General features: G+C 43.1%; 1 protein-coding gene across 3 annotated transcripts in view; it reads left to right on the top strand.

The window, feature by feature from the left end:
* The window catches only part of SUSD1 (sushi domain containing 1), a 130,461-nt gene that overhangs the window by 4,935 nt on the left and 112,563 nt on the right, over nt 1-12,963 (top strand). The gene's annotated exons all lie outside the window — the stretch shown is intronic.

Below are 12,963 nucleotides of genomic sequence, written 5' to 3'. Positions count from 1 at the left end.
TTCATTATTTTTAGTTGAAGGATAATTACAAAATTCTGTTGATTTCTTCCATACATCAACGTGGATCAGCCATAAGTATATACATGTTCCCTTCCTCATGAGCCTCCCTTCTACCTCCTGCCATATCCTACCCCTCTAGGTTGTCACAGAGCCCCAGTTAGAATTCCCTGAGTCAGATTCCCAGAATACAGCAGATTCCCACTGGCTATCTACTTTACATATGTTAGTGTATATGTTTCCAGGCTGCTCTCTCCATTCGTCCCACCCTCTTCTTCCTACCTATATATGTGTCCATAAGTCTGTTCTTTTTTTGAGTCTCTACTGCTACCCTGCAAATAACCTATTCATCAGTACCATTTTTCTAGGTTCCATCAATATGTGTTAATATATGATATTTGTTTTTCTCTTTCTGACTTACTTCACTCTGTATAATAGGCTCTAGGTTCATCCACCTAATTAGCACTGACCCAAATGTGTTCCTTTTTATGGCTGAGTAATATTCCATTGCATATATGTACCACAGCTTTTTCACCCATCTGTCGATGGACATCTAGGTTGCTTCCATGTCCTAGCTATTGTAAATAGTGTTGCAATGAACAGTGGAGTACATGAGTCTTTTTCGTTTATGGTTTTCTCAGGGAAATATGACCAGTAGTGGGGTTGTTGGATCATATGGTAGTTTTATTCCTAGTTTTTAAAGGAGTCTCCATACTGTCTTCCATAGTGGCTGTATCAATTTACATTCCCACAAACAGTGCAAGGGTGTTCCCTTTTCTCCACACCCTCTCCAGCATTTATTGTTGCTAGATTTTTTTGATGATGACCATTCTGACCAGTAAGAGGTGATATGTCATTGTAGATTTGATTTGCACTTCTCTAATGATGAGCAACGTTGAGCTTCTTTTGATGTGTTTAGTAGCCATCAAGGACAGATTCTTGGAAAGACTAAGTTCAGATGGTACATGTGGAGGAGAAGGAGCAGTGCCCACATAGGTCAAAGGGAGACTGAACTAGGAGAGCATCAAGGAAACTAGAAGAATGGGAGCCATGGGAATGGAGACTGAGAACAAGTCTTTAGTTCTGGTGACTCTGTCAGTTGGAGCCAGAGCTAGCTGAGCAGTGAGGGTGAGAGCCAGATGCAGAGGGCTCGAATGAATGCAGGACCTTGACTCCAGAGTAGATACTCTTTAAAGAAGATCGAAGCAAATAGGAGATTGTGTTCAGTTGGGCTGGCCAGGTCAGTGCACGATATTCTTTTCTTTGGCCAGGAGAACAGTGGTAAAGCTGTCTCCAGCACATTTTATTTTATTTTTATTTTTTTAATTGGACTATAATTACCTTATGATGCTTTGTTAGTTTCTGCTGTACAATGAAGTGAATCAGCTATATGTATGTACGTATCCCCTCTTCCGTAGACCTCCGCCCCACTCCCATCCCTCTAGGTCATCACAGAGCACGGGGCTGAGCTTCTTAAGCTTTATAGCAGGTCCTCATGAGCTATCTGTTTTGTACATAGTCGTGTATATATGTCAATCCTAATTTCCCAATTCATCCCACCTTCCCCTTCCCTCCTGTGTCCACATGTCCATTCTCTACATCTGTGTCAGTATTCCTTCACTGGAAAGAGGTTCGTCAGTACATCTAACACATTTTAGAATGAGATGAATTACTCAGTAGAGTGAGAAACGGAAAATGTAAAAAAAAAAAATGGGATTTACTGGAGAAGGTCAAAAAGCAAAGGTGGTCTACAGTGGGAAAGGAGAGGGGAAGGAAGGAGAAGAATGGAGACCTGCTCTTCCCTTCCCCTACAGCTGGCTACTTAGTGAGTGCCGAGCAGTTTTCAAAACCAGACCAACTGCCCTCCCTCTTGGAAGCCCCTTGGAGTTTTCCATTTCCCTTTGCAGCACCAGAGACACCACATGCATGCCTCTGTACTATATTCTGTGGGACACTACATACTTCCTTGTATACATACATATCTATATAATACCTTTGTCCTATATGCTTACACCATATTGCAGTGTAATTGTTTACTAGTGTGAGAGATCCTTGTGAGTAGGAACTGTGGCTTGTATTAGGAATCTGGTATGGAAATAAATGAAGACTACTCCATGAGAATAGGCGAAGGCTATTTATATAGAGCTTCCTCTAGCAGGAGAGTCAGCCATCATCCCTTATGTTTGTCAGAGACTCAAAGACAGGCTGGGGAGTGTCACAACTTTACAGTGGAAAAAGGAAGTCTTCAGGTGTGCTCCGGTTGGCTGGAGGATGTTGCCATGGGGAAGCTGGAGATGGCTTCCCTCTAACAGCAGGCATCCCATTGGTTAGGGGAGTGTATTTGGCTTTCTCTGATTGGTCTTAAGTTTTAGGCATGGGCAAATATTAGGGAAACTGGCCAATACTGACTAAATCCTGATCATTTGGGACTTACTGTTACAGAGGTGGTTTGACTTACTAGACCAGTGGTTGCAGGTTGTAGGTCAGGGTTCTGTTTTTATGTGTGATCTAGCCATTGTCCATTTGTATTTTCAGTCTCTCACTGGTAACATTGCTAAGTTACATTTAACTGTTATCCAAGATGCTTCACACATCCTTTGACTGTGTGGATCACAACAAACTGTGGGAAATTCTCAAAGAGATGGGAATACCAGACCACCTCACTTGCCTCCTGAGAAACCTGCAGGCAGGTCAAGAAGCAACAGTTAGAACCAGACATGGAACAACACACTGGTTCCAAATCGGGAAAGGAGTACGTCAAGGCTGTATATTGTCACCCTGCTTATTTAACTTATATGCAAAGTACACCAGGCTGGACAAACCACATGCTGGAATCAAGATTGCCGGGAGAAACATCAATAACCTCAGATATGCAAATGACACCACCTTTATGGCAGAAGGTGAAGAGGAACTAAAGAGCCTCTTGATGAAGGTGAAAGAGGAGAGTGAAAGAGCTGGCTGAAAACTCAAATTCAAAAAACTAAGATCATGGCATTCAGTCCCATCACTTTATGGCAAATAGATGGGGAAACAGTGGAAACAGTAACAGATTTTATTTTCTTGGGCTCCAAAATCACTGCAGATGGTGACTGCAGCCATGAAATTAAAAGACGCTTGCTCCTTGGAAGAAAAGTTATGACAAACCTAGACAGCATATTAAAAATAAGAGACATTACTTTGCCGCCAAAGGTCCATCTAGTCAAAGCTACTGTTTTTCCTGTAGTCACGTATGGATGTGAGAGTTGGACCATATAGAAGGCTGAGTGCCGAAGAATTGATGACTTTGAACTGTGATGTTGGAGAACACTCTTGAGAGTCCCTTGGATTGCAAGATCAAGCCAGTTCATCCTAAAGGAAATCAACCCTGAATATTCATTGGAAGGACTGGTACTGAAGCTGAAGAGCCAATACTTTGGCCAGCTGATGCAAAGAGCTGACTAATTAGAAAAGACCTTGATGCTGGGAAAGATTGAAGGCAGGAGGAGAAGGGGACGACAGAGGACAAGATGGTTGGATGGTATCACCGACACAATGGGCATGAGTTTGAGCAAGCTTGGAGAGACGGTGAAGAACAGAGAAGCCTGGTGTGCTGCAGTCCGTGAGGTTGCAAAGAGTCTGACATGACTGAGCGACTGAACACCACCACCACCAACAACAAAGATGCTTCAGGGAGAGAGTTGGGGAGCGGAAGTCAGGTAGCCTGAGCGGGAGGAAGGTGTGAGATGGCAGTTGATAGAGCAGGAGGGTGTTGGTGGGTGGGTGAGGTGCCAAGCCCTAGTGGAGCAGAGAGGTTAGTAATGGGTGAGGAGGGCTGGAACCAGTCAGTCTTGTTTCTTTACCTTTCCCTGGTATTGCTCTGAGTCTGGGAGTGGCTGAGGAGCCTGTTGGCTCAGGCCCTTTGAGGTTTGGCAAAGCCAGGGAGTGGGCAGAGGCCTTGAGAGGCTTGGGGAGCGATGGTGGAGGAGGTTGGGGAAGTTGTTATAGTATGAAGGGCACTGACTTCCCGAATCTGCGTCCCATAGACTTGGTTTTCACTCTGTCATTGTGAATCACAGCCACACCTACTCTGTTCAGAGTGAGAAGAGGAGGAAAGAGGGGGGAAATGGAAGGAGTGCCTTGTTTTGGAGTGATTTACAGTCACTCAAAGTAACAGAGCAGGATTAGAGCTGACGAGGCTGATTCCCACAGTGGCCTGTCTACCTTCTCCAGGAACTTGGCCCTGGGCCTAGTCTCAGCTTCTGATCAAATCCTAAAATGGGCTCTTAGGTCTCTGTAGCCCAAGGTAGCATGTGGCCTATTGGCCTTAGGTCTGCAAAGGGGACGGGGGTGAGGTGGGGGTGGGGTTGAATGTGGATTACGAGGGAAAAAAAAAAAAAGGTATGCAGCTTGCTGGAGAATGTGAGGCAGCCTGTTTGTGGGTGACGTTCAGGACTTGAACCTTAGGGTGTGGTTGCCTTGCTCAGAATTCCGAAGCATTGACGTTGGGACCCTCAGCCTGGGTTGGTTCCTGGTCTGGAGGCCAGGTGTGGCAGTCCTACTGCAAGTTGGTCTTGATTAAAGAAGAAGGTGGACAGAAGGCAAAAGGGCCAATGCAGCTGAGGGGTGATAATCATTTAATGCAAGGAAAGATTATAGGTTCTTGGTTGGGAATGGTGGCCCTGCATTGTGGGGGAAGGGGAGTGGACGATGGTTCCCACTGCCCTTCGAGGGCTATACTACTTGAAAGAGTATAGTGTGCTCTGACTTGGCGGATTTTTAATGCAGAGGCTATTTTTTTTGTTTGTTTGCTTTTGTTTTCCTGTCAGGGATGTTGGAGAGGAGAGACTGTGAGATCTCTCACATTCCTTCTGTCTCCGGAATTTGATGCAGTCTCTTAGGAGCCATGCAGTTTTCCGTGGTACTGTAGAAGACTCGGGAATGCTTTCTCTTCCTGAGCGTCGGCCCCCCTTTGCTTACTTCCTCAGATCATCTCATCTGTTTCCACATGTTTCCATGAGTTTGAGAGACAGGATCTCAGGCAGGTTGTGCAGTGGGCTTGTTTGGTGAATGGCTGGGGAGTAGATTACGATTTGAATCCAAGCGCTCCATTTGTGCTTTTAAAACTTCCTTCTTCCCTTGACAGTGGACAAAATCTGCTGTTGTTTCAAGGGTGCACGTAAGTTGTTGCTTGAAATTTGAAATACGGGCTGGCAGCCTCCCCTCCATCCTGAGGTCTAGGCGTACATGTGCAGTGTAAGATGGAGAAGAGGGAGGGGTGAGCAGAGCTGAAAGGGTGAGGAAGCTGAACTTACAACTTCTGAGTCAGATGTTACTCAGAAGGCTGAGAGGATGTGGGAGGTGGGCAGGGAGTGAACAAGAAGGGGAGGGTACTTTGGTTCCCAGAATATCAACCCCCTGAATAGGTCGGCATCTGTCTGCACGGTATTCCTTCGGGTTTTCGCATCAGTGCAGCTCTCCATGACTCTTTATTAGTATAATTGGGAGCTGGCTAGCTGTCAGTACCTTCATTTATTCGTTAACGAAGAGCTGTTGAGTGGATGTTACAATAATGCCTAACATATTCTAATTGCTTTACACGGATGAACTCATTTACTCTTTAATCTACAAAGCAGCCTGTGGGGTAGGTTTATTTTCATCCTCGGATTACAGATTACAGGAAACTGAGGCACAGGATTGTCAAGGATTCTTCAGCTAGCTAGTGGCCAAGCTAGGATTGTAGCCCAAGTGATCTGTCTTAACCCTGCTCTGAACCAGGGTGTCCCAGACCAGGCACTATCTCATGCATGACTTGTTTCTAACAACAGTAACAACATCTATGGAAAGAGATATAAATATTCATGGAAATTAGCTCTTTGTCTAGTGCTCGAGAGCTCTTGAAGCACTGATATTTCTCATTTAGTCCTCGAAATGTGATCTCCATCAGACAGATTAAAACCAGATCTCTGAGAGTTTCCTTGCCTATGATCCCATAATCAGGGAGCAAGAGAGAAAACTCCAGCTGAGGTTGAGACTCTGGTGCTCTCATTGTTGGAGGTAGTTTTAGCTGACTTAGCCACTGCAGAGTAGAGAAGGGAAGTGAATCTAGGGTGACAGCCCTCAGCTGAGAGATGCAGTAATAGAAACAGTACCTGTCAGGTACCTGTCCTCTTAGATTTTTGGAGTTTGCATTCTTCTGTTGCTCTGCCAGTAATTCTAGGCATCCCTAGGCCTAGGGGAAGGTGGGGGGGGGGGTGTCCCTCATCTCTGTAGTAGTCCCCTCAGTTACTGCGTCGCAGCCACCTCTCTGCTATCCTAAGCAGATTTCTGCTGAAGACAGAGGTCACACCATCCTTGATGTGGCTGTGAAGCTGCGCCTTGACCCAGTTCCTCCCGCCACCCCTGCCCCCAGGTAATAGCAAAGGCACAGTGACCCGGGCACCAGCCTGGAGGATTCTGTTGGGTTATACTCTCTGTCATGTTGGTCCAGACGTGGTGAAAGATGTCTTCGGTATTGCCTTTTCTCTCCCCAGGGTCCTTCATATAGAGTGAGACTTCTGGTGGCTCAGGTAATAAAGAATCGCCTGCAATGCAGGAGACCTGGGTTCGATCCCTGGGTTGGGGAGATCCCCTGGAGGAGGGAAAGGCTACCCACTCCAGTATTCTGGCCTGGAGAAGTCCACGGACTCAGTCCATGGGGTTGCAAAGAGTCAGACACGACTGAGCGACTTTCACTTTCATTTCAGTACTGCCAAGTGTGGTCCATCTGGGAGCTTCTTAGAAATGCAGATTCTCAGGCCCCACCCACACCCAAACCCGCCTCTTCGGATTCTGTTTTAACAAGCTCTCCAAATAGGGTAACCAACGGTCTTGGTTTGCACCGAACTGGGGGGTTTCCTGGGACAGGGGACTTTTAGTATTAAAACTGGGTTGAATTGGTTACTCTGTCTCCAGTGATTCTGGGTGTTTATGTGACTACAAATTTTTATGATTGTTTTAAGTTGCTAAGTTTTGGAGTAATTTATTACTTAACAATAAAAAAATGTATTGAACAACTAACACTTTTTTTTTCCAGGAAGGAATTAAGGAATAAATATGTGATTAATGTCTGCAAAATTTAATATTGTTAAATTTTAAAATCACTTTGTAAACTAATTGTATACATTTATGCTCTTCTCCAGTGGTTCTTTTTTTAAACTAATTAATTAATTTTCCGTTGTGCTGTGTCTCTGTTCTTGCGCACAGGCTCTCTCTAGTTGCAGTGAGCAGGGTCCATTCAGCTGCAGTGCTCTGGCTTCTCATTGTGGTGGCTTCTCTTGTTGCGGAGCCCACAGGCTCTTGGGCTTCCATAGTTGCAGCCTGTGATCTTGGTAGTTGTGGCTTTCAGGCTCTAAAGCTTGGGCTCAGTCGTTGTGGCACGTAGGCTTACTTGCTCTCCAGCATGTGGAATCTTCCGGGACCAGGGCTAGAACTGGTGTCCCCTGCGTTGGTAGGCAGAGTCTCAACCACTGGACCACAAGAGAAGCCCTCTAGTGATTCTTAACTGAGCTAGGAGCTATTGATCAATAAACACTATTGTGTGGTCAGTCAGTTCAGTTCAGTTCAGTTCAGTTGCTCAGTCGTGTCCGACTCTTTGCGACCCCATGAACTGCAGCACGCCAGGCCTCCCTGTTTATCACCAACTCCTGGAGTTTACTCAAACCCATGTCCATTGAGTCGATGATGTCATCCAACCATCTCATCCTCTGTCGTCCCCTTCTCCTCCTGCCCCCAATCCCTCCCAGCATCAGGGTCTTTTCCAATGACTCAACTCTTCGCATGAGGTGGCCAAAGTACTGGAGTTTCAGCTTCAGCATCAGTCCTTCCAATGAGCACCCAGGACTGATCTCCTTTAGGATGGACTGGTTGGATCTCCTTGCAGTCCAAGGGACTCTCAAGAGTCTTCTCCAACACCACAGTTCACAAGCATCAGAAGCAGCCCCAAATCCACCCCAGCCCCTGCCTTTCCTTATATTGAGGTTGTGCTTCCTACCCCTTTCTTTAGGATAGGTTTCTTCCCCACTCCTGGTCCCACAAGCAATTAGCACTCAGAGGCTCTCCCTACTAGGCCCTGCAGAATGGGCTAATTACGGCTGAACAAGAGGCTTTGGTTGAGGTCCCTCTTTCTCTGGAAACCACTTTCTCTTCTGCAGATGGTCTCGGAAGCCTTTGGTAGCCTGACAGACATCTTGTGTTTTTTGCCAATATGGGGAACAAACATTTATTGAGTCAAACATGCCAGATACTGTCCTTGGGGCTACCTTATGCTAAATTATTCTTAATGGGTCATTAAAACCGGTGCTCTAAGAATGAAATGTCAGAACATTAGAGAGGAAGGACTTTAGGGGTCCTTTAACCCCTGCTCCTTGTAATGTGGTCCACATGGCAGCTTGTTAGAAAAGCAAAATGTAGGGCCCCACCCCAGAGCAACTGAATCAGAGCCTGTGGTTTAACAAGATCCCCAGGTCATTTGAATGTACTTTAAAATCTGAGAAGCCCAAAGCCCTTGTTTTACAGATCAAAAGCTGAAACCCAGAGAGGTTACGTGATTTGCTGAAGTTTACACAATGACTTACACTCAGCTAGATTGAGGATCGAATTCTGACTCAAGTCCAGTGCTTTCCTAGACCTGACTGACTTCCTCCAAGGCCATATTATGTCCGCTTCTTTTTACTGAATGAACTTAGTTCTGTTTATTTAAAAACCCTTTAAATTCTCTCCTTCACTAATTCAGACTGGACTTCCTTTCAGTTATCCTAGTGGGTGGCATTACTTTGCCTCTTAATATTTTGTGTGTTTATTAGATTCCTTCAAGAGTTACATAATCATTTTCTATCTAATGTATGTTTCTGGAACTGGATGAATATGAAAATGCTGCCATCTTTATAAAGATAAGTATTTTACATAGGAAAGAAATAAAACATCTTACCATTTTATTGTTTATTTCTTTAGTATAGTGTTTATATCAATAGAAAAAAAGAATATAGATATATACATATCTATGTATAACTGAATCATTTTGCCATGCACCTGAAACTAACACTTATATTGTACATCAACTATACTTCAAAAAAAAATTTGTGTTTATATTTATTATTGCACTACCCACACATGCTGGGGTGAGTGTTCACTGTTAGGTGGTTGATCACAGCTGGGTTTGTGGACATGACCCAGGATCCATTATTTAGAAGGTATTTCCAGGATTTTGGTTGCATATAATTATGTATTGACAGTGTCCTCATGGTACTGTTTTAAAATGTTGTGTATTAAAAATGGTTAAATAGATTGACCCCATATTTGTGGACATTTAATGTGGGGACTCATCTCTCCCTTCAGCTCTGTCTGTTGCTCACTTAATTGGAGCCTTCCTGGTGCATTTTTCCAGGTTGTAAAATTCCATCTTATGCCAGGGTTAGTTAGAGGATCTGGGCATTTAAGTACTCCTCCATATTTTCCACTTGTTCCTTAAATCTCAGACCCTACCCTTTATGTTTGCCTTCTGAGGCACTTAGGGACCTCATTCCTGAGCCTTTCAGGTTGACTTTTATTTATTTTTATTATTCTTTTTTTCCCTCCCTCCCTCCCTCTTTCTTCCTTTCTCCCTTCCTTCCTTCCTTTTTTCTTTCCTTTTAATTCTTCCTCTCAGTCAATTCCCACATGTCCATCTCTTTCACCTTCTGAAACGTTGTCAACATCCTTGGCTGCTGTCATCTTCTCTCCCAGGCTTTATACCTTCGTGGTCCTTAATGTCGTTTTTAAATTTTGGGGTGGAGGGTTGTGAGTGGGTTAAATCTGCTGTGTTTAATCGGAAGTCTTTCATTTGTAATTTAAAAGAAATTGTTTATGTTTTAGTTGTATGTTTGTATATACTCTTTTTTTTCTTTACCAATCTTGAGTTTGACTACAAGTCTTTATGATGGGCTGACCTTGGCAAAAGTTTTTTTTTTTCAATGAATTTGAATATATTTTCTAATTCTTTAACATCTTTGTACTAAGTCCTAACTCCCCCACCCCACAGCCTCTATTTGTTTTTTCTTTCTTCAAGCTTCTTGCATTAAAATTCTATTTTCCCCCATCGCCTGGCTGCCTGCTTTTCTTTTTTCTTTTAAAGTATATAAAAACATGTCAAACTCAGCTTTTCTGAAGGAGATAAGCTTTTATGTCTGGTATTAAACATTTCAATGTTGATATCCTCTTTGCTCCAAGAATTATTTAGGAGACTGTTTTATAGTTTACAAGTAGGCTTACTTTTGGAGATGCAAGTCTTATGTTTTATCTTGTAATTTTATTATATTATTACATGGTAGTCAGTATGACCTTTATAATCTCTACTTTTTAAAATTCGTTGCATTTTTCTTTAAAGTTTGGGAAATAATAAAATCTGTAAATATCCTATGGTTGATTTAGTACTTCTTAGTGATAAGCATGGCTTGTCTCATTTTTGTGTTGTATTTTGTTTAAAAAAATAAAAAGCAAGCCTGAGTAAGAATATTTGTATGTCTTCCTTTCTCAGCTGGTTTCATGCCTAGAGTAGTCTGAGGGCTAAGTCTTTATTACCTGGGTAGTAATGGAGCCAAGACTAAGGTGAAATTCCATGCTGAAATATTCTCTTTCCTAGGTCAACTCCTGATATTACAGACACTGGGAGTGCAATACAGTGTTCCCACAGAGCCTCGGCTAGAAATTCTTGTTTGATCTTGGGCCATGTATCACCATCTGGTAGATCTGGATGTTTCAGGAATTTTAGCCCCAAACATTTTTGCTGCTTATCTAAATAATTGGGATCTGGTGATCCTCCTGGGACCTGGTTATTATCTCACTGACATTTAAAGCACATTCACCACTTTTTCCCTAAAAGGGAAATGGACAGGGCAGTAGATGAGTACCTCTCCCTTCCATTTGCTTCTTTTTAAAAATAACGATTGTAGTTTATTTATTTTTTGGTCATGCTGCATAGCTTGCAGGATCTTAATTCCCCCACCATGGATTGAAACTATGCCCACTATAGTAGAAGCATGGAGTTTCTTAATGCCCAGGGAATTTCCACATTTGCTTTTTAAGTTGTAGGCAGTAGGACTGCAGGTGCCTTTATCCAGTTGGTCAATAAAAATATATTGAATGTTTTTACCCTGCCATGATATATGGGCAAATGACATAATTCCTGTTCTTGAGAAGCTCATTCATAATAGCAAGCTGGGAAGACAGAGGTGGAATAGAATATATTGACAAATTAACATGGTTGATATGGGAATGTATAAGCATTAGGAGAACACAGAGGAAGATACATTTAATTTTCCTAAAGAACGAAGGAATGAGGACCACCTTAGGGAGAGTGTGATATTTAAGCTGGGTCTTGAAATGAGAATAGGTGCTAGTTGGCCAGAGAGGGAAGGATAGACATTCCAGATGAAGGAACATCATGACTAGGGCATGAACGAAGACAGTGGATAGCATGTTTGTGTGGGAAAGAGCAGTTGGCCTCTTCCCTGGACAACACTGTATATTTGAGTTTGGAAGCATTGAGGCTTACAGGAGTTAGTCTGGGGTTACACTTAGGGAAGCATTGATTGCCAGGTAGAAGAATTTGCACTTTAATCTGTGGGGAGTGGGTAACTACTGCAGATTTCTAAGGATGAGATAAGGTCTTTTGTTGTTGTTCAGTCACTAAGTCATGTCCAACTCTTTGCCACCCCATGGACTGCAGCACACCAGGCTTCCCTGTCCTTCACTGTCTCCCAGAGTTTGCTCAAATTCATGCCCACTGACTCAGTGATACCATCCAACCATCTCATCCTATGCTGCCCTTTTCTCCTTTTACCTTCAATGTTTCCCAGCATCAGTGTTTTTCAGTGAGTCAGCTCCGGGCATCACATGGCCAAAGTATTAGAGCTTCAACTTCAGCATCAGTCCTTCCAATGAATATTCAGGGTTGGTTTCCTTTAGAATTGACTGGTTTGATCTCCTTGCAGTACAGCGGATTCTCAGGAGTCTTCTCCAGCACCACAATTCAAAAGCATCAATTCTTGGGTGCTCAGCCTTTTTTTATGGTCCAACTCTCACACCCATACATAATTACTGGAAAAACCATAGCTTTGACTAGACAGACCTTTGTTAGCAAAGTGATCTCTCTGCTTTTTAATATACTGTCTAGATTTGTCATAACTTTTCTTCTCAGGAGCAAGTGTCTTTTAATTTCATGATTGTAGTTACCATCTGCAGTGATTTTTGAACCCAAGAAAATAAAATCTGTCACTGCTTCCACTTTTCTTCTATTTACCATGAAGTGAAGGGATCAGATGCCATGATCTTAGTTTTTTGAATATTGGGTTTTAAGCCAACCTTTCATCCTCCTTTTTTATCCTCATCAAAAGGCTCTTTAATTCCTCTTTACTTTCTGCCATTAGAGTGGTATCAGATGCATTTTTGAGGTTATTGATATTTCTCCCTGCAGTCTTGATTCTGGCTGTGCTTCATCCAGCCCGGCATTTTGCATGATATACTCTGCATAGAAGTTAAATAAACAGGGTGACAATATACAGCCTTGACGGACTCCTTTCCCGATTTGGAACCAGTCTATTGTTCCATGTCAAGTTCTGTTGTTTCTTGACCTGCATACAGGTTTCTCAGGGGGCAGATAAGGTGGTCTGGTATTTCCATCTCTTTAAGAATTTTCCAGTTTGTTGTGAACCACACAGTCAAAGGCTTCAGTGTAGTCAATGACAAAACTGGTCCCCTGGAGGAGGAAATGGTAAGCCACTCCATTATTCTTGCTGTGAGCAGTATGAACAGTATGGAATAAAATCTACCCTTTATAATTTTTTTTTAAAGTCTTTTCCCATTTATTTTTATTAGTTGGAGGCCAATTACAATATTGTAGTGGTTTTTGCCATACACTGACATGAATCAGCCATGGATTTACATGTATTCCCCTTCCCGATCCCCCCTCCCTTA

The sequence above is a fragment of the Cervus canadensis genome, chromosome 30, assembly GCF_019320065.1.
Source record: "Cervus canadensis isolate Bull #8, Minnesota chromosome 30, ASM1932006v1, whole genome shotgun sequence".
Taxonomy (NCBI): Eukaryota; Metazoa; Chordata; class Mammalia; order Artiodactyla; family Cervidae; genus Cervus; species Cervus canadensis.
The sequence above is the reverse complement of the archived record's forward strand: the minus strand, read 5'-3'. Positions and strand labels throughout refer to the sequence as shown.